We start from the raw sequence: 27,394 nt of genomic DNA, 5'->3' as shown, positions 1-27,394 counted from the left end.
TGTTGCAGATTTTCCATTCTCAGTTTTCTTTCTGAAGGACCTTTCCTTGAACTATTCTTAATGAATGGTTGTTATCTGGTGAAGTTGATAAAGTGATCCACTTTATAATAAGGTGAGTACCAATGAGCGTCTTTTTCCCCCTCCTGCATATACTTCCCCTCTTGTTTCCTGCTCATTTTCTTATTACTACCTTATTTTCCTGGGTCGGGTCCCTGGATTTCATTTTTTTGCTAACATCTCTCTCTCTAGAACTCCTCCACTTCCTCTAGCAGTAAGTCCCTCTAGCAGTTTCTTCTTCCCCACGTGGTAGCACCCAAGGTACATTTTTTTTTCTTTTTTCTTTGAGAGAGTGAGAGAGAGGATGAGAGGGGAGAACGTCAGAGGGAGAAGCAGACTCCCCATGGAGCTGGGAGCCCAATGTGGGACTCGATCCTGGGATTCCGGGACCCTGACCTGAGCTGGAGGCAGTTGCTTAAGCAACCGAGCCACCCAGGCACCCCTCAAGATACATTTTTAAAAAAAAAGATTTTATTTATTTATTTAACAGACAGATCACAAGTAGGCAGAGAGGCAGGCAGAGAGAGAGGGGGAAGCAGGCTCCCCGCTGAGCAGAGAGCCTGATGCGGGGCTCAATCCCAGGACCCTGGGGTCATGACCTGAGCCAAAGGCAGAGGCTTTAACCCACTGAGCTACCCAGGCATCCCAATAAATAAAATCTTAAGAAAAAAAAAAACCATTAGCAGTTAACTGGTGCTTGTTCAGATTTCTATGTAAATGTGGAAAATTCCATAAACTCGTTTTTATTAAGGTGGGGAATTAATTTACTTCATATGCAAAGAGAGCTTACAAATTTTTTTAACATCCATAATGCAATAGAAAATGGGTATTGGGCATGAAAGGAAGTGAGCAAAAAATGCGTTGCACATGGCCCGAAGGTTTAGGAAGACAACGTTCAGCCTTGCTGCCTTTTTTTTTTTTTTTTTTTAATGTATTACCTTTTATTGTGGCAAAATACCACCTAACATAAAATTTGACATTTTAACAATTTAAAATGGTACATTTCCGTGACATTTGGTACATGTACATGTTGTACAACCATCAGTACTCTCTCGCAGTACTGTCGAGTTCCAGAACATTTTCATCACCCCAAAAGGAAGCCCCATGTGTACCCATTAAGCAGTCATTCCCCATCCTCCTCCTACCCTCCCCAGCAACAGGCCCTGGCAACCACTAATCTGCTTTCTGTTTCCATGGATTTTCTTCTGACAGATATTTCTAACAGATATGAAATCATATAACGTGGCCTTCTATATCTGGCTTTCTTCCGGTTAGCATCACGTTTTCAAGGTTTATCTGTTTTGTGGCATATGTCAGTCCTTCATTTCTTTTTTCTTTTTAATTTTTAAGTGACCTCTATACCCAGCCTGGGGCTTGAACTCACAACTCTGAGATCGAGAGCTGCATGCTGTACCAACTGAGCCAGCCAGGCCCCCTGGGCATCACTTCTTTTCGTGGTTGAATAATATTCCATTTTGTTTGTCTATTCATATGTTGCTGGGCATTTGGGTAGTTTCCACCTTTTGGCTATTGGCCATTGGGAATAGCACTGCTGTGAACACGCGTGTGCATCTTTTTGTTGGAACACCTGTTTTTATTTTGGGGGTACGTACCTAGGAGTAGAATTGCAACTTGGCTTTTTTTTTTCTTTAAGATTTATTCATTTTATTTATTTTAGAGAGAGAGAGAGAGAGAGAGCACAAGCTGGAGGAGGAACAGAAGAGAAAGAATCTCAAGCAAGGTTTGCACTGAGCAAGGAGTCTGACACCAGGCTCAATCTCACAGCCCTGAGATCATAACCTGAGCCAAAATCAAGAGTCAGACGCCCCACTGACTGAGCCACCAGGTGCCCCACAACTTTGCTTATTTTTAAAAGATAGTTAAAACTATGGAACCCACTTAGCATTCTTCCTTCACGTGATTTGTAAGATTTGTTTTCTCTCTTCATCGGAGTCTCTGCTCAGATATTATCTCAGAGACATTTTCCTAGACCACCTCATGTATTTATCTGTGTTATCCTTACTTTTCACTTGTTTCTCCCCTAGAGTAAAAGGCCTCAAGGGCAGGGACTTAATTCATTGTCACCACGGTCTCTTAGCACCTTGCACAAGATCTGGCACTGTTGAGAAGTAGGTGCTGAGTAAATTCTGGATGGGCACTTCCACTTGGGAGACAAGCACTCGTACACTGTTGCAGGAACCGTATATTGGTAGTACCTATTCAGAGGGTAGTTTGGCAATATCAGATTTAAAATGTTCATACCCTTTGACTCATTTCAGTTCTAGGAGTTCATTTAACCATACCCCTGCATACATGTAAGAAAATTCTTTGCTGGGGCACCTGGGTGGCTCATTTGGTTAAGCGTCTGTCTTTGGCTCAGTCATGATCTCAGGGTCCTGGGGTTGAGGAGCCCCACATCGGGCTCTCTGCTCAGTGGGGAGTCTGTTTCTTCTCCCCCTCCCGCTCCCCCAGGTTGTGTGCACACATGCACGGTCTCTCAAATAAAATCTTTTAAAAAAAGAGAGAGAAAATTCAGTGCTGCATTATTTATAATATTTATTTTTTTAAAAACCTACCTATCCCTTATTAAGAGGCTGATTGCATTAAATAGAATGTATCTGTATTAGTTTCCAGCTATCATAATAAAATACCTCAGTCTGGGCAGCTTAAACAACAGAAATTTACTTTCTCATAGTTCTGGAGGCTAGAAGGCCAGAGTCAAGGTGCCATCAGAGTTGCTTTCTGCTGAGGCCTTTATTCCCGGCTTGGAGGTGGTTGCCTGCTTGCTGTTCCCTCGCATCACCTTTCCTCTGTGCTGGTGGAGAGAGGTCTCTGGTGTCTGTTCCTTTCTTAAGGACATTAGTCCTATCAGATTAGAGTCCCACTGTTGTGACCTCATTTAAGCTTAATTACCTCCCTAAAGGCCCTGTCTAAACACAGTCACATTGGGGGCTAGGGTTTCAGCATATGAATTTGGAGGGGACACAAATCAGTCCATAATATCAATTAAATGAAGTAGTATGCAGCAATTTAAAAGAATGGGTTAGGTCTAGTGTGCAAACGCTGAAAACTATCCAAGAAACATTGAATTTAGAAAGTCATGTTTTATGATTGTATGTTTATAATTCCAGTTGTGTTTTTAAAAAGACCATGTGTTGGGCGCCTGGGTGGCTCAGTGGGTTAAGAAGGCCATGTGTTTATACATATGCTTATATAAGCATAGAACGTTTCTGCAAAAATATATCAGAACTTATAGAGGGCACGGATTGCATGGAGCACTGGGTGTGGTGCAAAAATAATGAATACTGTTATGCTGAATATAAAAAACAAACAAACAAATATCAGAACTGTTTGTTTGTTTACATAAGCGCTACACCCAATATGGGGCTTGAACTCCCAACCCCGAGATAAAGAGTCACACGCTCTACTGACCAAGCCGGCCAGGCACCCCTATATTAGAACTGTCAACTGTGCAGCTACATCAGAGTCTCTTAGTTTTCACTTTATACTCTTCTACACTGTGGACTTTGGGTGCCCAAAAGTATGTATTCTTTTTATGGTAATAAAAAAATAAAAATAAAGCATTTGGAGTATACAGGGCTCCTGAAAAAGACATTTGGTTATAATGATAGCCATTAACACACTTGTGCTAGCTAGCCATGCATGCATTTTCAAGTATATTAAACTCATATGTACATTTCTTTTTATAATGTATATTTACTCTATATTATAATTAGATAATAATTCCATAATAATTTCAAACATACACAGAGTAACGAAACAGTATATGTTATGCCATGGTCCCTGAGTGTCCCTGTAATTTCTTGTTGGTTATACCAAGAATTCAACGCCCTACCTGCTCTTCACCTGGGCTTTTGCTCAGTTGTGTTTTCAGTAAGAAACCTTAAGGGATGAAGTATTGTCTCCCCTCGGACAAAAGGCAAACTTAACTTCCACTTGCTATAAAAATGGAATCTCCCAAGCTCGGTGTTCCCCTCTGATAATGAACACTATGTGAGCAGACAACTATGGTCAACGCTTTCATATCACACCCAGGAAACTTGGGAGCATAGGGAACTGTTACAAACCAACATGAAAATCTGGCTACTACTTTTTTTTCTTTTTTTGAAGATTTTATTTATTTATTTGACAGAGAGAGAGAGAGAGATCACAAGTAGGCAGAGAGGCAGGCAGAGAGAGGGGGAAGCAGGCTCACTGCTGAGCAGAGAGCCCGATGCGGGGCTCAATCCCAGGACCTGAGATCATGACCTGAGCCAAAGGCAGAGGCTTAACCCACTGAGCCACCCAGGCACCCCCGACTACTACTTTTGATGTAGTTAAAGTCCTTTGTGTCTGACCCAGGAGTCTTGTGTCTTCTGTCAGCACCTACGAAATGGTAACAGGATAGCTACTAGTTCAGCTTGTAAATTGGGTGAAATTTCAGACCTGCCCCTGTGTAGTTCCTGACCGTGACCCAATGTTCACCACCCCAGATTTTTAAATCATACCGTTTAATTTGTAATTGAACCAGAGTGCATCTCTCTAAGATTTTATCCAGCACAACCACAAAACCAATTTTATACCTTGGAAGGCCAGTAAATCCTTAATATCATTTGCATTATACTTAAAATATAGATAAATTCCTTTGAGTAAATGGAGACTTATCTCTGTCCTTTGTGTCAGTATTTTAAGTTTGGTATCACTACAACACTGAAACATGAATGTATTTCACTTATATGTGGACTTTTTCAAAGCCTTGGGCTAATTTTTTGGCCCCAAACATCAGAAATAGGGAGAGTTGGATAATGGAGTATCACATTTTTTGATACGCAGTGAATTGTACAAATCAGTTATTCTCAATCTTAGAAAATATTTATGAAGGAGAATGCTTAATGAAGGAGAATGTATAGCTCCTAGGCTGCTTTTTAAAAAAATGATTTTTTTTCCAAGTAGGCTCTATGCCCAATGTGGGACTCAAACTCACACCCCCAAGATCAAGAGTAGCATGCTGTACCCACTGAGCCAGCTGGGCACCCCCCAGGTTGCTTTTTAGCCATTACTGTTAACCATGGTACTGCCAAAGGACCAACAGATGGGCTTCTTAATTATTTTTTTCAAGATTTTATTTATTCATGTGAGGCAGAGAGAGAGAGAGAGGCAGAGGCAGAGGGAGAAGCAGACTCCCCACTGAGCAGGGAGCCTGATGTAAGGCTCCATCCCAGGACCCTGGGACCATGACCCAAGCTGAAGGCAGACTCTGAACCGACTGAGCCACCCAGGTGCCCCAATATGGGCTTTTTTAAAAGCATGAATGGGGGTGCCTAGGTGGCTCAGTGGGTTAAAGCCTCTGCCTTCAGCTCGGGTCATGATCCCAGGGTCCTGGGATTGAGCCCCACATCGGGCTCTCTGCTTAGTGGGGAGCCTGCTTCCTCCTCTCTCTGCCTGCCTCTCTGCCTACTTGTGATCTCTCTCTTTCTGTCAGATAAATAAATAAATAAATCTTTGAAAAAGAAAAAAGAGGGGCGCCTGGGTGGCTCAGTGGGTTAAGCTGCTGCCTTCGGCTCAGGTCATGATCTCAGGGTCCTGGAATCAAGTCCCGCATCGGGCTCTCTGCTCAGCGGGGAGCCTGCTTCCCTCTCTCTCTCTCTGCTTGCCTCTCCGTCTACTTGTATTTCTCTCTGTCAAATAAATAAATAAAATCTTTTAAAAAAAAAAAAGAAAAGAAAAAACATGAATGAAACTGACTTCTTGTCAAGGTAGCTTTATACACACTTTGATGACACTCCTTTTTTTCAAACACATGGTAAAATTAATAAGAGCTTAAAATTACATGTCCATAATCAAAAACAAGTTAAACATTTATGTTGACCAGAAAAAGAGCTGTAATCTTGCTGGGCTATGGATCCAGAAATAGAGGCAGTCTGAAGTTTATAACCTATAAAGTAATATGATTGAGTGGGTGGGGACGAGTGCTGCATATAAAGTGGATGACTGGACCCTGATTAGTGCATGCATTTATGAATTTAGGTGGGGCTAACAGAGACTAGAAAGATCCACAACTCATCCATGCCTGAAAACGTTGCTTATAGGAAGTTATATACTTAGGAAGTAGACATGACATTGAATGCAGACCTAAATCCAGTTACCCCCTCCCTCATTTGATGCATGGATTCCCCTGTCACCCAAAATTTATAGTGGGGACAGAGTCTCAAGTTACTAATGTAAGACTTATTTCTAGCTGGATTTCCTGGATGATAGAGTAGAGATTATCACAAAACCATTAGGGAAGGAGATACATGTATGGGGGAAAAGATGCCCATTCGTGAGATGTTTATAAATCAAGCTTTCAAAACATACAAGCAAACCTAGCCAAAAGAAAGAGCCGACAAAAATCAGCATCAAGAGATGAATTCACTGCAATTAAAATGAAAAAAAAAAACCTGATAATAACTTTAAAGTATATATTTTAGAATATCCACAAATAAAGGGAGGATACCTATTTTAAAGGAATAAGAAATTATGAAATAAAATTAATCAGAAACGAAAAGGAGACATAAATATGTAAAGAACCAGCTAGAAATCCTAGAAATTAAAAATGCAATTGTTGAATAAACATAGATTTCATAAACTCTTTGTAGGTCTTAGTGGAGAGAGATTTAATGAATCGGAAAGTTATATTGTATTCTGAATGAGAAGCTCATCCTAAGAGAATTAAAAAACATGAAGACTAGATTGAAGGGCTTCTGTGTAAGTGCATAATATAAGTTGAGGGGCGCCTGGGTGACTCAGTGGGTTAAAGCCTCTGCCTTCGACTCAGGTCATGATCCTGGTGTCCTGGCATCTAGACCCACATTGGGCTCTCTGCTCAGTGGGGAGCCTGCTTCCCCCTCTCTCCCTGGCTGCCTCTCTGCCTACTTGTGACATCTCCCTCTGTCAAAAAAATAAATAAAATCTTAAAAAAAAAAAAAAGAATTCTATATCCAGCTAAATTTGTATTAGAATGAGGAAAAGGCAAATACATTTTCTGTTCCCTAACAAGTACAAAATGGTCTTAGCCAGTGACCCTCACTGAAAGAACTAGAAAATGTGCTTCTCAGAAGAAAAAACCCAATGGAAAGGCGTGGGATAAAATAAACAATGACATGAGCTAATACGAGAAAAAATGTATAGGTATGATATAATTTACTACTGACTATTAAAATTGGTTTTTTGTGTGCGTGCATGTAAAAATAAAAGTTGGAACTAAAAGTTTAGGTAAAAATAGAATACAAAGGTATGTGTCATTTGGGATGTTTGGAGCAACCAGAAAGAGAAACCCTGACTGTAGCCTGGCTTAGCGTGTAGAGACGTGCATTGTCTCGCATACCAGGAAATCCTCAAGTACAGCAAAGCCTCGTTGGCTGATTCAGGGTTTCAGTGATGTCATCAGGGACCCAGGTTCTTAATATTTTTCTGTTTTCCAGCTCCAGAGTAGGCCCTGTCCTCAGGTTTCTAGCAAGCAGGTGTAGCCATTCTCATAAAGAGTCAGAAGACTCCTTTTCATCTTCCACTGACCACCATGGAACATCATTTTGTGTCTTTGTCCCTGCCCATAGGGAAAGAGTCAAAGAGTCAACCCTTAGGGCAAACAGGCCCATCCCTGATTCCAGAGGAATCAGTTCTTTTGCAGAAGGAAGATAAAGACAATAATTAACTTAGGATTTTGTTAGAAAATTTTATTTATAGGGATGTCTGGGTGGCTCAGTCAGTTACGTGTCTGCCTTCGGCTCCCATCATGATCCCAGGGTCCTAAGATCGAGTCCCACATTAGGCGCCTTGCTCAGCAGGAAGCCTGCTTCTCCTGCTGCCACTCCCCCTGCTTGTGCTCACTGATTCTCTCTCTCTCTCCCTCTGACGAAAAAATAATTAAAATATTTTTTTAAAAGGAAATTTTATTTATCCAGCCAGTCGGGCTTTTTTTCTCCGTTTTTCTTTGTTTTTGTTTTGTTTTGTGGGTACCAGTGCTGTTTGGGTCTTTTGAGTAGGAAATGTAATTCTTCTATTAAGCACTAGAGGTCAGCAACATTCGTTACCGAATCTGTTTTCCTGTCCTGTATGACTTGGCTATAGTCTCAGGGATCAGGAATGTGTTTCTTTTAGAGGTGACATACAATCTTTCATTTAAGGATCATTTCCAAATCTAAAAAAAAATTTTTTTTGGAGCCCCTGGGTGGCTCAATCAGTGGAGCATGGGACTCTTCATTCGGCTCAGGTCATGCAGGGTCACGAGATCAGGCCACACATTGGACTCCCACACTCAGTGGGGAGTCTGCTTGGGATTCTCTCTCTCCCTCCAGGTGTACGTGTACTCTCTCTCTCTCTAAAGTAATTTTTTAAATTTCATAGCAGTTAGAATTTCAGCTACTCAAAATAGTTGCCAAGAATGTATTTTGTTGTTGTTTTTTTCCCTAAAGATTTTATTGTATTTATTTGACACAGAAAGAGAGTACAAACAGGGGGAGCAGCAGCAGGCAGAGGGAGAGGGAGAAGCAGCCTCCCTGCTGAGCAGGGAGCCCGATGTGGGACTCGATCCCTGGGATCATGACCTGAGCCGAAGACTTAGCCAACTGAGCCACCCAGGTGTTCCTCAAGAATGTATTTAAGTGCCTGGTATATCAGCAGGTGCGGAGGCCAGCCTTTTTATGGACTGCACCTCTTAACTGATGGGAATTCATTAGATGTTCTTGTGAATACAGCTTCTTTAGTATGATTCAGGCAGGACATATGCACCTAGAGAGCTTTCCTAGGATCTAAGGACAACCAGATTTATGCAAGTTAATGTCTTTGCCATTGTTGGAAGGCTGTTCTCTTTCCGGCTAACAGTTACCATGGAAAACCATGTGGGCTTGTTCACTATCTGAGAGGTGTGTTACCAGATAGGATTCTTTTCCTCACTCTTGTCTCTTTTATTTTTTCGCAAGCTTACTGGACTTTGTTTTAAGTCCTTCTAGAAGAAGCAGAAGGTGAGGGGCACCTGGGTGGCTCAGTCAGATAAGTGTTTGCCTTCAGCTTCGGGCATGATCCCATGGTCCTGGGATGGAGCCCCGCATTGGGCTGTCTGCTCAGTGGGGAGCCTGCTTCTCCCTCTGTTCCTCCCTGCTGCTCATGTTCTCTCTCAAGTAAATAAAATCTTTTTTAAAAAATAAAATAAATTTGGGGGCACCGAGGTGACTCAGTCAGTTAAGTGGCTGCCTTTGGCTCAGGTCACAATCCCAGGGTCCTGGGATCAAGCCCTACATCGGGCTCCCTGCTCAGTGGAGAGCCTGCTTCTCTCTCTCACTGCCACTCTGTCTACTTGCACAGACTCTCTCTCTACTCTCTGTCAAATAAATAAGTAAAACCTTAATAAAAAATAAATAAATAAAATTTTTAAAAAGAAGCAGGAGATGAACAGGGATTTATAAAGGGACACACACTTCCGCTCTGACCAGTTGCCCAGTTTTTCCAATCTCATCTTTACTTTTATCTTTACTACGTTAATTCTAGTGGCAGTGGCTATTAGTCAATAGTCACGCACTGCAATGAATATCTAGTTACTTGGACTGTGTTTAAAACCAGCAATTATGTTTAACTTGTGTGTAAACAGACAATGGCCCATTTAAACTTCATTTATCTGTTGCTGTCCTCTGGGAACATAATTTTGTTGTGTTGCTAAGACCTATTATTATAGCCCATCATGGATGTCTGATAACTTTGTGGAATCAGGATAAATTGGCTAATGGAATCTTTTCTTTCAGATTTGACCTACCAGTGGATAGAACTTTTATTATTTTTTTTAATTTTATTTATTTATTGGTCAGAGAGAGAGAGGGAGAGAGAGCACAAGCAGGGGGAGCAGCAGGCAGAGGGAGAAGCAGGCTCCCCGCTGAACGGGGAGTCTGATGCGGGACTCAATCCCAGAACCCTGGGATCATGACCTGAGCTGAAGGCAGACACCTAACCGACTGAGCCATCCAGCTGTCCCAATGTATACAACATTGTATATGCTGAGGGGTAAAATCCACCATTTGTTAGATGCCCTTTCCAGAAATGAACTGTGCCTTTTCTTAAAGTTTAATTAATTAATTAATTATTTTAGAGAGAATGCACACACCTGAGTTGGGGGGGGGGGGGCGAGAAGGAGAGAGAGAAAATCTCAAGCAGCCTCCATGCTCAGTGTGGAACTGATGCAGGGCTTGATCTCACGGCCCTGAGATCATGACCTGAGGTGAAATAGTCAGTCACTCAGCCCACTGAATGACTCAGACACCCTAATCTGTTAAAATTATAAAGCCAGTAGTGAAAATAAAATTAGAATAGAATGGAATGGAACAAAATAATAAAATACCAGTAGTGAACTCAGAATTTCTACCTTGGGTATGGAGTATTTGTATGCAAAAAAAAAACAAAAGTCTAATTTTCGAAGTAAGATTTTAAAATCCCTGAGCAGAAAGGGCACCTGGGTGGCTCAGTGGGTTAAAGCCTCTGCCTTTAGCTCAGGTCATGATCTCAGGGTCCTGAGACTGAGTCTCACTTCAGGCTCTCTGCTCAGCAGGGAACCTACTTCCCCCTCTCTCTCTGCCTGTCTCTTTGCCTACTTCTGATCCCTCTCTCTCTCTCTGTGTCAAATAAATAAATTAAATTAAATTAAAAAATCCCTGAGCAGGGCGCCTGGGTATCTCAGGTGGTTAGTACCTGTGTTTGGCTCAGGTCATGATCCTGGGATCCTGGGATAGAGTCCCGCATTATGCTCCCTGTTCACCAGGGAGTCTGCTTCTCCCTCTGCCCCTCATCCCACTCTCGTGCTCTTTCTCTCTCAAATAAATAAATGAAATCTTTTTTAAAATGAGCAATTTAAAGTACTATTGAAGCACTCAAACATACCTGGTGCAGAAAGTCAAGAGAATGGTAATCTCAGATTAAGAAGCAGTTGTGGTGGGGGAAGGAATGGAGAGACGCTTTGGGCTGATTCCCAGGTTCCAGTTCATGAGTTAGGCGGTGGTTACACAGGCGTGTCCACTTTGTCATAATCTGTCAAGCCCTGCAGTTACAATTTATAGGCGTTTCTGTAAGTGCATTATACTCCAGCACAATTTTTGAAAATTGTTCTTTACTGAACTTCACTTTCATCCAAACTGCCTCCTAAAGTTCCATCAGGTAAAGGAAACCTTTCCAGGGTAGTTTTTACCCTGCCTTTGAAAGACTTCAGTTCCTTTGTGTTTTGGGAGCCCTGCTGAGACTGACTCTTCCCCACTTTTTTCAAGGCAAGACTCAGGGAACCTAGAAGTGATGTCACCACTATCCATGAGGATAGTGTACGTTATGTTTTATGTTGGAATGTTCGTGTCTTCTGTGCTTTTATTTGATTCCCAGGCCATGTAGGCTCTGAGAAGGAGACTGGGAATGCCCTTGGAGCCATTACCACACTCAGCACCTGAACAAAATTTTTTTTTTTTAAGATTTATTTATTTGACAGACAGAGATCACAAGTAGGCAGAAAGGCAGGCAGAGAGAGAGAGGGAAGCAGGCTCCCCACTGAGCAGAGAGCCTGATGCAGGGCTTGATCTCAGGACCCCAAGATCATGACCCCAGCCAAAGGCAGAGGCTCAACCCACTGAGCCACCCAGGTGCCCCAGCACCTGAACAAATTAATAAACCTGGTTTGGTCCTTATAAAATTATTGTCCCTGCTGTGATATCAAACACTTGTCATAGGCTTGGAGTGTAGTTTCAGCTGTATCTAAGTACATATTTTTTAAGTTTGAAGTAATTTCATCAGTAGAAGCGTATAAAGAATAATGCAAAGACCTCCTGTATACCGTTTACCAAGTTCCCTATTGTCTTTATTGCATTTCCTTTACATTCTTTCTCTTTTGAACGTAAGTTGCATATTCGATGCCCCATGACCCTTAAATTGTATGTATTTCCTACAAATCAGGGCAATCTTTTACATGTATCCATCAAAATCAAGAATTTAACATTGAGACCATGAAATCCATAAACCAAATTCACAGTTTTGCTAGTTCTCCCAATAACATACAGGATCACAGGATCACATTTGCATATGTATGTCAGGTCCCTTTGTCCCCTTCAATCTAGAACAGTTCCTAAGACTTTCCTTGTCTGTCACAAGCTGGACAGTTTTTTAAAAGCACGGGCCAGTTACTTTTCCAACTGCTTCTCGGTTTGGATTTGTTTGGTGTTTCCTCGTGAGTAGATGTAGGTCAAGCATTTTGGCAGGAATGTCACAGACGTGAACTGTGTTCTTACCATGTGACATGCAATATTTATTTGCCCCAACACTGGCCTTGTTGATTTTGATCACTTGGCTAAGGTGTTGTCTCCTGTTTCCTTCACTAAGGCATAATTTGTAATTAGTAACTATCTAATGGGAAGATACTTTGAAACCAGCTAAATATCTCAATCCTCCAAAAAGATTTCACCACTCCTTCAGAATCTATTGGTGATTCTTGTCTGAACCAATTTTTACCATGATGGTTGCCAAATGGTGATTTTCTTTTTTTTTTTTAAGATTATTTATTTATTTATTTGACAGAGAGAGAGAGAGAGAGAGAGAGAGAGAGATATCACAAGTAGAGAGGCAGGCAGAGAGAGAGAGAGAGGGAAGCAGGGTCCCCGCTGAGCAGAGAGCCCGATATGGGACTCGATCCCAGGACCCTGAGATCATGACCTGAGCCGAAGGCAGCGGTTTAACCCACTGAGCCACCCAGGTGCCCCCAAATGATGATTTTATAATCCATCATTCTTTCTGCATTTATAGTTGTCATTCTCCCATAGGGAAGCACTATGTTGTCTCTCCATTTGTCCATTGATTCATTTATTTATATCATCATTGTGTCCATGGATTCCTATTATATTCAGTGGGTAATCAATCCATAACTATCACTCTTTATTTGATACTCACATTGTCTCTGCTTTGTTCAGTGGAATGCCCTTTACATTGTCCTTTCAACATGTTCCCATCATTCTTTGAGTACCTGTTGACTTTGTAACATGAGATGAACCATACTTGATCTTGTAGTTTCCATGTCCTAACCCTGGAACCAGCCACTTCCCCAAGGAGATCTGTTTCCCTTTAGTGGAGTAAGGGTGCATAGAAACCAAGATCTGGATACTAGCTGTGTTCATTGCTAATGAGCTGTCACTGTATACGCACACACACACACTCAGATAAGTGCATACACTTAGAACTTAAACTTACAACTCTAGGGGTGCCTGGGTGGCTCAGTGGGTTAAGCCTCTGCCTTTGGCTCAGGTCATGATCTCAGGGTCCTGGGATCGAGTCCTGCGTCAGGCTCTCTGCTCAGCAGGGAGCCTGCCTCTTCCACTCTCTCTCTCTCTCTGCCTGCCTCTCTGCCTACTTGTGGTCTCTGTCTGTAAAATAAATAAATAAAATCTTTAAAAAAAAAAAAAAACTTACAACTCTATTTCTCTGTGTACTCACACCAATACTTCCAATTCCTGTCAGTCTCCACAAGCCTCATTCTAACCTTCCCCAGGCCACATTGTGGGAAACCTGGCTCTCATTTCCCTCAGTATATTTACTTATTTGCTCAATCCTCCATTAAGTAACCGATCTTTGGGTATGCTGACATCCTTGAGCTTAATTGTACTGGCTACCTCCTCACTTGTCCCTGGTGCTGTTGGCTGCCTCCCATAAATATTGAGGAAAGAGAAATTCATCTACGGTTTATTGATTTTTGTTTTCATGAGATCAGTAATTAGAGAACTATTGAAGTTATTTTTGAGGGATCACATGACAAAAATGTAGTTAGATTGTGGTTAATCACAGATAATTCATCTCAATAATAATTTCTTAGCTAAGTAGAGTTCCAGGTAAATATAAAGAAAAAATATGTTAACTTGGAGAAGAAATTTGAATAATAATAAAAACTTACATTTGCATGAAAATAATAGAGTTTTGGAGCTCTTACTATAGGTCCATCACCACATACTGTACATGTGTTATGTCATTTATCTTCCAAGTAATTCTAGCTATTAGTGTCTATTAGACACTATTATTAGTGTCTCTGTTTTACAAATGAGGAAACTGAGGATCAGAGCAGGGTTAAGTAACTTGCTGAAGGCTGCTGAGATTTTTAGTGGTGAAGCCTTGAGTCTGTTCATCCCAAGTTTGTACTGTTAACAATAGATGACTCACTATTAGACCTTAGTTGGTTTTGTGTGTTTCTTTGAAATTAAGAATAGAGCTGACTTTGGGCGCCTGGGTGGCTCAGTGGGTTAAAGCCTCTGCCTTCGGCTCAGGTCATGGTCCCAGAGTCCTGGGATCGAGCCCCGCATCAGGCTCTCTGCTCGGCAGGGAGCCTGCTTCCTCCTCTCTCTCTCTCTCTGCCTGCCTCTCTGCCTACTTGTAATCTCTGCCTGTCAAATAAATAAATAAAATCTTTAAAAAAAAAAAAAGAATAGAGCTGACTTAGATCACTATATAAATCTTAAAATCCTGGGAGAGAGGTATATGTTTCTTTTACTTCCTTTGTAGCACTTTTTTTTCTTCTTTCAATTTTTTAAAAATTAAAAAAATTTTTTTTTAAGATTTTATTTATTTGAGAGAGAGAGATCGATCAAGAGCAGGGTTGGGTGGAGGACAGAGGGAGTGGGAAAAGCAGACTCCCCTCTGCGCAAGGTGCCCTACATGGGGCCCGATCCCAGGACCTCAAGATCATGACCAGTGCTGAAGGCAGACACTTAACTGACTGGGCCACCCAGGTGCCCCTTTTCTTTTTTTTTTTTTTTTTTAAAAGGATAGTACTTAGAGGGGTGCCTGGCTGGCTCAGTCAATAGAGCTTGCCACTCTTGACCTTAGGGTCCTGAGTTCAAGCCCCACATTGGGCATAGAGCCTACTTAAAATAAAATAAAAACAACACTACATTAAAAAGAAACAACATAGAGGAGCCTGGGTGGCTCAGTGGGTTAAGCCTCTGACTTCAGCTCAGGTCATGATCCCAGGATCCTGAGATCAAGCCCTGCATCGGGCTCTCTGCTAAGCAGGGAGACTGCTTCTTTTCCTCTCTCTCTGTCGGCCTCTCTGCCTACTTGTGCTCTCTCTCTGTCAAATAAATAAACAAATCTTTAAATAAATAAATAAAATAAAAAGAAACAACATAGTACTTATATACATAGAGTTTAAAATTCTTACATAAAATGAGGAAAGTACTGAAATGAAGAATAAGAAATTATGCACAAGTACAAATAAATTTTTATTGGGTGTACTAGTATATTATACTTCAATTACCTAAAGTTGTATGAATTACTTCAAGTTCATGAATATGTACATCCAAATGGAATAAAGGAAAACAGCTGCAGTGGAACAAAATTGTGCTTTTCTCACTTTCCTGTTTTTAAATCTTCCCTTCTACTCTTTGCTGAGGGCAGAACCCTTTATAACGCAGAGATACTATTGGTAGTCTGAGACTCGGCTGGATAGCATTCACCAATTTAACAACTATGTCTTCATGTGGGGTAAATGTCAGGACTGTGTTTTATATTTTGAGGATGTAAGACACGTACACCATCCTCAAGAAGCGTTCAGTTATTGGGACATACTGATATGTTTGTTCATCCATTCCATCGTTCCTTCAGTTTTTCTCATTCTTTTTTCTTTTTTTTTAAAGATTTTATTTATTCATTTGAGAGAGAGAGACAGAAACAGAGAGAGCACAAGCAGGGGAAAGGGCAGAGGGAGAGGGAGAAGCAGGCCACCCACTGAGCTGGGAGCCGATGTGGGGTTTGATCCCAGGACCTGGAGATCACGACCTGAGCTGAAGGCAGATGTTCAACCATCTGAGCCACTCACGCGCCCCCATTTCTTCAGTTTTTCATTTATTCAACAGACTCAAATTATGCCAGACGGGATGCTTGGTGCTGGAGTACAAGGATGAACAAGACAGAAAAGTCCCATATTCAAGGAACTTATATGTCTTGAGAAAGAAACAAAAGAATGACATATACAGGATACACACACACACGTATATATATATACACATCCATATCCAGTTGTGGGATATATATCATTTAAAAAAAAAAAAAAAGATGAGGTACCTGGGTGGCTCCCTGGGTTAAGCCTCTGCCTTCAGCTCAGGTCATGATCCCAGGGTGCTGGGATCAAGCCCCACTTTGGGCTCTCTGCTTAGCAGGGAGCCTTCTTCCTCCTCTCTCTCTGCCTTCCTCTCTGACTACTTGTGATCTCTGTCAAATAAATAAATAAAATCTTTTAAAAAATAAAAATAAAAAGATAACAGGCAGAGAGAGTACCAGCTGTAGGCAGGGGTGGAGACATAACTTTAAATTACCTAGTTAGGAAGAGTAGATGTAGATCAGTAGGGCCTTTGGCTGGAAGTAATCAAACACCAACCACAGATGGCATAAGTGGGAGGACATTAACTCACCTAAGAGGTAGGGATGTAGGCGGGAGTATGGTTAGATCAATTTCCCCACTTGGTTCCTAGATGGCGGCCATAACTCCAGGCATCCTAAACTTACTCAACCAAGTGGAGGTCTTCTCCCTGCTGCTCCTTTTTTTTTTCTTTTTAAAGATTTTATTATTTTGATGGAGAGAGCAAGTACAAGCAAGGGAGCAGCAGGCAGAGGGAGAAGCAGGCTCCCTGCCAAGCAAGAATCCCAATGTGGGACTTGATCCCAGGACCCTGGGATGATGACCTGAACTGAAGGCAGAGGCTTTAACCCACGGAGCCACCCAGGCACCCCCATATCTTCTTTATCCATTTATTCGTCAATGGACATTTTGGGCTTTCTCCGTAGTTTGGCTATTGTTGACAATGCTGCTATGAATATCAGGGTGCATGTATCCCTTGGAATCTGTATTTTTGTATACTTTGGGTAAATACCTAGTAGTGCAATTGCTGGATCCTAGGATAATTCTATTTTTAACACTTTGAGAAACTTCCATACTTTTCTCCAGAGTGGATGCACCAGTTTGCATTTCCACCAACAGTACAAGAGGGTTCCCCTTTCTCCACATCTTCACCAACACCTCTTGTTTCTTGTATTATTAATTTTAGTCCACCTGACAGGTGTGAGATGGTATCTCATTGTAGTTTTGGTTTGTATTTCCCTGATGATGAGTGATGTTGAACTTCTTTTCATGTGTCTGTTAGCCATCTGGATGTCTTCTTTGGAAAAGTGTCTATTCATGTCTTCTTCCCATTATTTAACTGGGTTATTTGTTTTTTGAGTGTTGACTTTGATAAATTCTTTGTAGATTTTGGATACTAACCTGCTGGTCCTTTTTTATCAGGGAAAATTATGGGATAATGTCATGGGATTGCCATGATAGTCTTAAAACAATGAAGGCTAGGAGTATGTTGGATCCAGGCACCATTAGCAGCAGGCAGCATTCCAAGGCTGCTCCGGGTGGGCTGTGGAGAGGACAGGGTCATGGCCTGGGCTCTGGGGACACCCAACTAGAGCCCAGGACCTGAAAAGTTTCCCTCTCCCATGCCTCCAGGCCCACAGGCAGCAGCCATGACACCAAGCCAGAATGGAATGATCCTGAAGGCTGGCTTCCACAAGGACTGACAGCTGCACATGGCCACCTGGTTCAACCAGCCATAGCAGAAGATCCGCAGAGGCAATGCTGGGCAAGTGTGGGCACAGCCTGGAGCCCCACATCCCACATCCTACCCACCAATCCAGCCCATGGTGAGGTGCCCTACGGTGAGCTGTCACACCAAACTGCAAGCTGGCAAAGGCTTCAGCTTAGAAGAGTTACAAGGAGGCTGGCATTCACAAGAAGGTGGCCTGGACCACTGGGATCTCAGTGGATCCAAGAAGACAGAAGAAGTGCATGGAGTCCCTGCAGGCCAATAGGCAGCGACTGAGGGAGTGACACTCAAGGCTCATCTTCTTCCCCAGGAAGCTCTTGCCCCCCAAAGAAGGAGACCGCTCTGTTGAAGAACTCAAATTGGCTGCCCGCATGACAAGGTCGATCATACCCATACGGAATGTCTGTAAGAAAGAGAACGCCAGAGTCATTACAAAGAACTTCAGGGCGTTGGCTTGTCTTCCCATGGCACATGCCAATGCCTGTCTCTTTGGCTTCCAGGCAAAAGGGGTCAAGAAAGCTCGAGAACAGGATATTGAAAAGAAAAAACTAAGTGCCATTGGTAGCTTGGGATTAAAACAACCATAACCACGACCATCATCACCACCACCAATGACAGCAACCACCCAGTACAGGCTCATCCCCTGGGACTGGGAAAAGGGAAGCTGTCCACCCAACAAAATGTGTTGTGCTAGCAGGCAAGAAGCAGAGAATGGCTATTGGGAGGGTGGACAACAGTGTCTGACCAGGAAACCTCTATAATTGGTGACCCTCGAACTGAAACCTAAAGGACAGGAATTAATATGCAATGTGAGACTGGAGTGGAGAAACAGTCCCAGCAGAGAGAGAGAGAGAAAAAAAAAAGTGCAAAGATCCTGAGGCACCGAAGAGTGCTGTGTGACACAGAGGACATAATACAAGCTCTCAGTGCCTTTGTCCTTGCTCCGTGGTTGGCATGGAATGGTCTTCCCAAAGCAATGGCTGGCTTCCCCACCTTCTCCAAGGTTTTCTTCTCAAGCCTCGTGTAAAATTTGTACCCCCAACGACTCATATCCCTAGCTCATGCCTTATATCCTCCCCCTTAAACGTATTGCTATTTAACATACTGTGTGTAGTTCTTTTCTTACTAGCGAGAAGCACCTTGAACAGCAGGCACAACTGTGGCCTGAATTGCTGCACAATGCCAGCGAATTCTCATGAGCTTCCTGCCCAACTCGAATTGACATTGACACTGTTTCCTCCTGGGTGGCAGATGCAGCCCTGGGGTGTGGTTCAAGGGTCCCCAATCTGGAGGGCTTGGAGGCCAGACCTCTTGGGACACAAGCCTGGAAACCCAACCTAGAGTTCATGTTAGGGCCTAGGGGCATGGCAGGCCCGATCTGCCACCACTGAGATCAGCACCCCAGGGGGGTGATTACAGGGAGTGTTTGGCCACGTGTGAGCCTGGCTTTTAGAGCACATTCTTGCAGGGTTTGAGCCATGAGCACTCAGGACCTCAGGCCAGGCTCAGGTGGCTCCCCTGAAGGTCGGTGTAGTCAGAAGGGAGTTCCCTGGGGGGATTCCAGCCAGTTCTCACGAGCTTTCTGCCAAAATCAACAATGATTTGGACAGAAAGCTCATGAGAATTGGCCGGCATTGTGCAGCAATTCGGGCCATACTCGCACCGCTGTTTAGAGCAATTTCTTGCTAGATGTGTGTGGCAGCCATCTGTGAACTCGAACCAGGGACACGTGGCTCCCGTGAGGGCCCCAGCTGAGGGGAACTTTCTGGCGGCAGATTTTCTCCTGGGTGGCAGGTGGAGTTTTAGGGTGTGGCTCAGGGCTCCCCAATCTGGAGGACTTGGGGGCCAGGTCTCTGGGGACGGAAGCCTGAAAAGCCATCCTTAAGGATAGGATTAGGGCCTACAGGCATGGCAGGCCCAAAATGCTGGAGCTGAGGCGGGATCCCTTGGTGGCTGAGTCAAGGAAGGGGGTAAGGAAGCTCCTCAGGCTGTGACTTTGTGGCCAGAGGTGGCTGTCTAAGGGGAAGGGGTATCTTCAGGGAGGCTTGAGGGTTTGTTCTGGTCTGAGGGTTCTGCGCAGTTCCAAATGTCAGGGTTTCCTCCTGGGTGGCAGATGGAGTTGCGGTGTGGCTCAGAGGTCCCCCATCTGGAGGAAGAGTGCCAGTGTGGCATTAGTCCCGTGGAGGCATTGTAGCTGCAATAGGAGTCTTTGGAAGGTCCGGCAGTGCCGGTACACGCCACTGGAGGGAGTGGTGAGCTGTGGTGCCAGAGTCCCTGGAAGGCATGGTAATGCTGCTTGTCACCGCTGGAGGCAGTGGCGAGCTGCAGTGGGAAACAGGCAGGAAGAGGAGTCAGTACAGCCTGTTAGCCCTGAGGGCTGTGGTGAGATGCTGGATGAGAGACGCTGAAACTGAGGCGCTGCCGCTTGTTTTTACAGGAGGGAGTGGTGAGCTGTATAGTCTCTGTTTCTCCAGGCTCAAGAGTGCTGGTAACAACCCCTGGAGCCGGGCCCCCACTCAGCGTTGGGCCCCGTTGCCCCAGGTTTGCTGGTAATGTGCTGTCAGGGTGGTTCAGGAGGGTCCTCCCGGTGGGGGTCTGGAGCCGGGGGGTACCTAACACGACTCGTGGTGCATTTGGAACCGAGGAGTTGAGTGTTCGTTTGGGAGAGTATATTTGCTTCTCCAAAAAGACAAGGTCATGGGTCAGCTTCAGACAGAAGTTAATTACCAGTTAAGAAACAAGCATGTGTCTCTCCTTCTCCCAGGAGTCGGAGCAGGTGTGCAGGCTTCAGGTGGGACGTGCCTGCTATCCCCACCTGACAACCCTTCTTCACTCTGGCTCCAGGAGACCTGAAGTTTGGAAATCAGCGTCTGAGTCAGTCATGCAGCTTGTCCCAGGACGTCAGCGTTCAGAGAGAACAGCAGGTCCATTGGGCGCAATGTCACATCCAGGCCAGGATGGCAGGTAAAGCTTCTCTTCCACCCCAAACCTCCTGGGCTCTCTCTTGTCTCCACTGGGGCCACAGAGTCCCACTGAAGCAGCTGTCAGCCATCTAGACTGGGTGCCAGAGTTCCTGAGTTTCCCTGCAGGGAGCTCCTGGCACGGGATCCCATCTTCTCTGTTTATTTCTAGCTTACAAAGGTATTTGCAACAGCTCTTTCTTAGGTGATCCCTTGGATTCAAAAGGGAAGATGAGACGGACTTGGTGTGTGGTTTGAACATAGAATGTGTTCCTTCATCTAACAGTTTTTATTCCATTGGGCCTAGGCTGTGGTGGAATGGCCAGCATCTGGAGTTAAGTGGCTCTTTGTGGTCAGATAGAGACTTGGATGATGTCTTGTCCTTTGTCCAAGGTGATGTATCCTAATGGATTTGTTTTTTTCATCCAAGGAGTTCCAATGGGGGCAGACAGAAAATTCAGAAAAATTCAAAGTGATTCCAATGAGCCTTGGACAGTTGAGAAGGGAAGCTTGACTTTCTAGTTTCACTCAATGGACCATCTAGATAGTTAGACATGCCATATTTTCTCTGCAGTTTCATGAGTGGTGAAGTCTGAAGGAGAGTCTTTGGGAATTCCCCTGGATAGAGGCATTCTGGTGGCTTCAAGGGGCTTGGTGTCAGGAAACCTGGGGTGAATTTCTGTGGCTGCTTGCCCGACTCTGGGTGAATCATGTTATCCCACAGGTTTTCCGTTTGGTCCTTAGGAAACTGCTGGCAGGGAATGTTCTGCTTATAGTGGAACCCTCCTGCACTGTCGGTGGGCATAGGGGCGGTTGCAGCCACTCTGGAAAGAGTCTGGTGGTTCCTCCAAAAGCTAAAAAGTGAACAACCCTAGGATCCAGCCACTGCCCTCCCCAAAGGGCACAAAAATGCACATTCAATGGGGTACAAGCCCCGTGATGTTTACAGCAGGATTATCAACCATATCGAAACTCTGGAGGGAGTCCCAATGTCCATTCACTGAGGAGTGATTTCATATATACATATATATGTAATCTCCCACATCTTCTTTTTTTTTTTTTTTAAGATTTTTTATTTATTTATTTGATAGACAGAGATCACAAGTAGGCAGAGAGGCAGGCAGAGAGAGAGGGGGAAGCAGGCTCTCCGCTGAGCAGAGAGCCCGATGCGGGGCTCGATCCCAGGACCCTGAAATCATGACCTGAGCCGAAGGCAGAGGCTTAAACCACTGAGCCACCCAGGCGCCCCTCTCCCACATCTTATGAATGGAATAGGAGCCAGCTTCAAGAAGAATGAAATCTTACCGTGTGCAAGGATGTGCATGCATCTAGAGTGGATTTAGCTCAGCACAATCAGTAAGAAAAAACCAATAGCCTATGACTCGACTCCTGTGGAATTTCCGAAAGAAAACAGATGAACATAGTGAGGGGAGAAAGATCGGCCAATGAGGAACCAGACCCAAACTCAGAGCACAAACCGAGGGGTGCTACAGGGCAGGGGTGTGGGGCAAGGGTGCAATGGGTGACGCTATGAGGGAGGGCACTTGCTGTGATGAGCTCCGGGTGTTCTGTGCAGGTGAGGAATCACGAAATCCTACCCCTGAAGCTAAGGGATTACCACTGCACGGAGACGAGTTGGAGTTGATGCCAATGAAGGGAAGAAGACCATGTTCCACTTCATGAAGAATGAGGTAAAAATGGAGTGATTTTCGCTCTCCTGTTCTGTAGATGATCATTTTCCAGCACACTGTGGCAGGATCCACTAGTTTCTGATTGCATAAGGAGCCCTCAGAATGCTGCCAGGAACGGTTCAGATCTCAGACCACGTACATGTTCCACTGCTAGGTTCCTTCCAGTTTGCCCAGGTACAAGGGTACGTGGAGAGCAATATGGCGGAAGAGGAAAGGAGGTGTTAAGCATCCAGGAGGTAGCCTTCTCCCTTCCTAATGAAAGCCTCGGGTCAGTGTAAATTTAGAAGAAGTTGGGGAGATCCCAGAGCTTTGTGGCAGACAGGGGAGTTCCAGGTCTGCCTAGAGCTGGCAGGGGTCCCTGAGGAGAGCTGACTAGGGGTGTGGCAGGCTGAACTGTGGGTGCTGAGGTGGGTTCCCCGAGGGGCTGAGATGAGGACGGGGGTCAGCCGGCGCAGGCTCTGGGTGTGTAGCTGGGGTACTGTAGAACATAGGGGAGTCCTCAGCAGGCATGCAGGTTTCTCTGGCTCCGAGGGTTCTGTGCAGCTCCAAAGGGACTGGTTTCCTGCTGGGTGGCAGGCGGACTCCTATGGTGTGGCTCCAGGGTTCCCAATCTAGAGGGCTTGGGGGACAGACCCCTGGGGAAGGCAGCCTGAAAACCAACTTAGAGTTAGGGTTATGGTCTAGGGGGATGGCAGGCCCGATCTGCCGGCGCTGGGGTGGGCTCCCCTTGGGGTTGAGTTGAGGGAATGTGACTGGCAGTGCAGCAGAATTGGGGTTTGTAGCCAGGGGGGCCATGATGGTGGGGGTGGCTTTAGGGGGGCATGAACATTTCTCCCTCTGAGGGATCTGTGGAGCTCCAAACGGCACGGTTTGCCCCCACATGATGGTCAGATTCCTGGGGTGGTCCTTAATCTGGGGAGTTTGGGGGCCAGGCCTCTTGGGATGGAAGCCTGAAAACAGAAACTAGAGTTAGGGTTAGGGCCTTAGGGGCATGGAAGGCTCGATCTGCTGGTGCGGAGGAGGGTCCCCTGTGGGCTGACTTGAGGGTGGGCTGACTTGAGGATGGGGGTAGTCAGCCCGTCAGACTCCGTGTTTATGTTCAGGGAGGCCACAGAAGCTCGGGGTGGCCTCAGGGTGACATGTAGTTTTCTCCTTCTGTGAGGGTTCTGCACAGCTCCAGACAGCATGGTTTCCTCATGTGTGGCAGGTACAGTCCTGGGCTGTCACTGAGGCGTCCTTAATCTGTGGGGCTTGGGGGCTAGGCCTTTTGGGGTGGAAGTCAGAAAACCCAAACTATGGTTAGGGTTAGGGCCTAGGGGCATGGCAGGCCTGATCGGCCAGCACTGATGCAGGCTCCATGGTGGGCTGAATTGAGGGCCAGCATCAGGCGACACGACAGGCTCTGGGTTTGTGTAGAGGGGAGCCACAGAAGCTGGGGGTACCTCAGGAGACATGCAGGTTCCTCCCTGTCTGAGGGTTCTGCCCAACTCCAAAGAGCACCGTGTTACTCTGGGCAGAAGGTGGAGTCCTGGGGTGATTCTCAGGGGTCCCCAGTCTGGTGGGCTTGGGGGCCAAACCTATGGGCACGGAAGCCTGTACCCCCCACCTAGGGTTAGGGTTAGGGTCTAGGGCATGGGAGGCCCGATTTGCCGGTGCTCAGGTGGCCTCCTCTCGGGCTGAGTTGAGGGCATGCATCTGGTGGTGCGGCAGAGTCCAGCTTTATGGTCGGGGTGAGGGCGATGGTGGGAGTGGCTTTAGGGGGGCCTGAAAGTTCCTCCCTCTCTGAAAGTTTAGCACAGCTCCAAACAGCACGGTTTGCTCTCAAGTGGCAGTCAGAGTCCTGGGGTGTTGCTCAGGGGTCCTGAATCCATGGGGCTTGGGGGCAAGGCATCTTGGAATGGAAGCCTGAAAACCCAATCTAGGGTTAGAGTTATGGCTTGGAGCATGGCAGGCCTGATTTGCTGGTGCTGAGGCGGGCTCCCAGTGGGCTGAATTGAGGGCTCAGGCATCAGGCAGCACTTCAGATTCCGGGTTCTGTCCAGCAGGGGCACACATGCTAGAGGTGGCCTTGAGGGGTATGCATGTTTCTTCCGCTCAGAGGTTTCTGCACAGCTCAAAATGGCACTATTTTGCCCTAGATGGCTGGCAGAGTGCCAGCATGAGTCTCAGGCATCCCCAGTCTTATGGGCTTGTGGGCCAGGCCTCTGGGCGCAGAAGCCTGTACAATGTACCTAGGGTTAGGGTTAGCGCCTAGGGGCATGGTAGGCCTGATCTACTGGCACTGAGGTGGGCTCCCCTCAGGGCTGAGTTGTGGGCATGCGTCCTGCAGTGCGTCAGAATCCGGCTTTATGGCCAGGGGGGCCGCCAATGGTGGGAGTGCCTTTAGGGTGGTATGCAGGTTTCTGCCCCTCTGAGGGTTCAGCGCAGCTCCAAACGGCATGGTTTCCTAGCGCATGCTGGGCTTGGGGTGTGGCTCAGGGGTCGCCAATCTGGAGGACTCCAGGGACAGGCTCCTGGAGATGGAAGCCTGAAAACCCAACAGAGGGTTATGGCTAGAGCCTAGTGGCATGGCAAACCTGATCCCCAGTGATAGAGTGGGCACCCCAGGGAGCTCAGTAGCAGGTGTCATTGTGCTCGCATGCACCTGGCTCGGTTAGGGCTTTCTCGCAGGGCTCGGGCTGCGACCACCTGAGACCAAGAACCAGGCGCAGGCTGAGGCCCTATGGACCTGCTTTGTGGGAAGCATGTTTGGCAGGGTTTTCCAGCCAGTTCTCACGGGCTTTCTGCCCAAATCGATATTGATTTGGCCGGTGCTGGAGGGCGATTTGGGCCCCGCTAGCATCTGTGGTCTAGAGTGCTTTTTCGATAGGTGCATGTCATGGCCATTGGGTAACACAGGCAGGGACCACGTGGCTCCCTTGAGGGCCCACATGCAGGGAGCTTTCTGGGGACAGAGTTAAGGCAGGTGGTCTGGCTGAGTGTCAGTCCCTGTGTTTGTGGCCCGTTAGGCGCTGAAGTGGGGGTGAACTCAAGGGGGACATGCAGGTTCCTCCCACTCTGAGGGTTTCATGCAGCTCCGCATGGCACAGTTTCCTCCTGGGTAAAGGACGGAGTCCTGGAGTGTGGCTCAGGGGTCCCCAATTTGGAGGGATCCAGGGACAGGCTGCTGAGGATGGAAGCCTGAAAACCCAACCAATAGTTAGGGTCAGGGCTTGGGGAAAGGCCGGTCTGATCCAGCAGCACTGGAGCAGTCACCCCAGGGGAATGAGTACAGGGAGGCATTGGCCTCACGTGCACCTGGCTTCTAGAGGGCTTTCTCGCAGGATTCGGGCCACGACCACTTGGGACTCTGAGCCAGGCCCAGGGAGAGGCCCTATGGACAGATCAATATTGATTTGGGCAGAAAGCTCATGGGAATTGGCCGGAAACCCCCCAGGGAATTCGCATCCAATGGTGTGGTCCTGCAAGACCACCACCTGGGCCTGGCCCAGGGTCCCCAGGGGTCGCAGCCCAAATCCTTCGAGAAAGCCCTCTAGAAGACAAGCACATGAAGTCCTCCCTACTCAGCTGCTGGGGTACCCGCCCCGCTGCTGCCAGATCAGGCCTGCCATGCCCCTAGGCCCTCACTGTAACCCTCAGTTGGATTTTCAGGCTTCTGTCCCCAGGAGCTATGCCCTGAGGTTCCAGAATGGGGACCCTAGAGCCAAACTCTAAGAATCCGCCTGCCACCCAGGAGAAAACCATGCCATTATAGGCTTCACAGAACCCTCAGACCAGAAGAAACCCTCATGCCTCCCTGAGAACACCCCCACCACAGGCGGCCCCCCCAGGCACATAAACGGGGCCTGATGGGCTGCCCGACCCCCGTTCTCAACTCAACCTGCCAGGGATCCCACTTCAGCGCCTGTAGATCGGGCCTGCCATGACTCTAGGCCCTAACCCGAGGTTGGCTTTTCAGGCTTTTGTCCCCAGAGACGTGACCCCAAGCACTCAGGATTGGGGACCTCAGAGCCACACCCCAGAACTCTGCCTGCCACCCAGGAGGAAATCATGCCCTTCAGAGCTGCAAAAAGCCCTCAGAGCAGGAGAAAACTGCATGCCCCCCCCCAGAGGCCCCCACACCTTCGACGCTCCACCGGGCTGCAAACACAGAAGCTGACCCCCAGCTGGACCCCCTCCCTCAACTCTGCCCTTGGAAAACTCTCCTGCGAGGGGGTCCTTGGGAGAGCCACATGGTCCCGCCTGTGTTCCTGGATGGCAGTGACACACACCTAGCGAGAAAGCACTCTAGACCACAAGAGCCAGCACGGCCCAAATTGCCACCCAACACTGACCAATTCTCAGGAGCTTTCTGCCCAAATCGATATTGATTTGGGCAGAAAGCTCCTGAGAATGGGCCAGAAAACACCTGGCGAACTGGATTCTGGTGGCGCTGGCCCACTGGGCCACCACCTGGACCTGGCCTGGGGTCTTGAGGGGTCGTGGCGCAAACCCTGCGAGAAAGCCCTCTACAAGCCAGGCACACACGAGGCCAAGGCCTCCCGCTACTCAGCTCCCAGGGGTGCCCTACCCGGCACTGGCCCGTCAGGCCTGCCATGCCCCTAGGGCCTAACCCTAACTCTAGTTTCTGTTTTCAGGCTTCCATCCAAAGAGGCTTGGCTCCCAAACTCCCCAGATTAAGGACCCCTGTGCGACACCCTAGGAACCTGACCACCACATGAGAGGAAACTGCCGTTTGGAGCTCCACAGATCCCTCAGAGGGAGAAATGTTCATGCCCCCCTAAAGCCACCCCCACCATCATGGCCCCCCTGGCTACAAACCCCAATTCTGCTGCACTGCCAGTCACATTCCCTCAACTCAACCCCAAGGGGAGCCCACCCCAGCGCCGGCAGATCGGGCCTGCCATCCCCCTAGACCATAACCCTAACTCTAAGTTGGTTTTCAGGCTGCCTTCCCCAGGGGTCTGTCCCCCAAGCCCTCTAGATTGGGAACCCTGGAGCCACACCATAGGAGTCCGCCTGCCACCCAGCAGGAAACCAGTCCCTTTGGAGCTGCACAGAACCC

General features: G+C 46.6%; 1 pseudogene; it reads left to right on the top strand.

Moving 5' to 3' along the window:
* Nucleotides 1-17,598: 17,598 nt before the first annotated feature.
* On the top strand, nt 17,599-18,265 carry LOC131823879 (large ribosomal subunit protein eL13-like; annotated as a pseudogene).
* The last annotated feature ends 9,129 nt before the right edge of the window (nt 18,266-27,394 follow it).

The sequence above is a fragment of the Mustela lutreola genome, chromosome 2 (assembly GCF_030435805.1).
Source record: "Mustela lutreola isolate mMusLut2 chromosome 2, mMusLut2.pri, whole genome shotgun sequence".
In the NCBI taxonomy this organism is placed as follows: domain Eukaryota; kingdom Metazoa; phylum Chordata; class Mammalia; order Carnivora; family Mustelidae; genus Mustela; species Mustela lutreola.
This window is presented reverse-complemented; position numbering and strand designations above follow the sequence as displayed.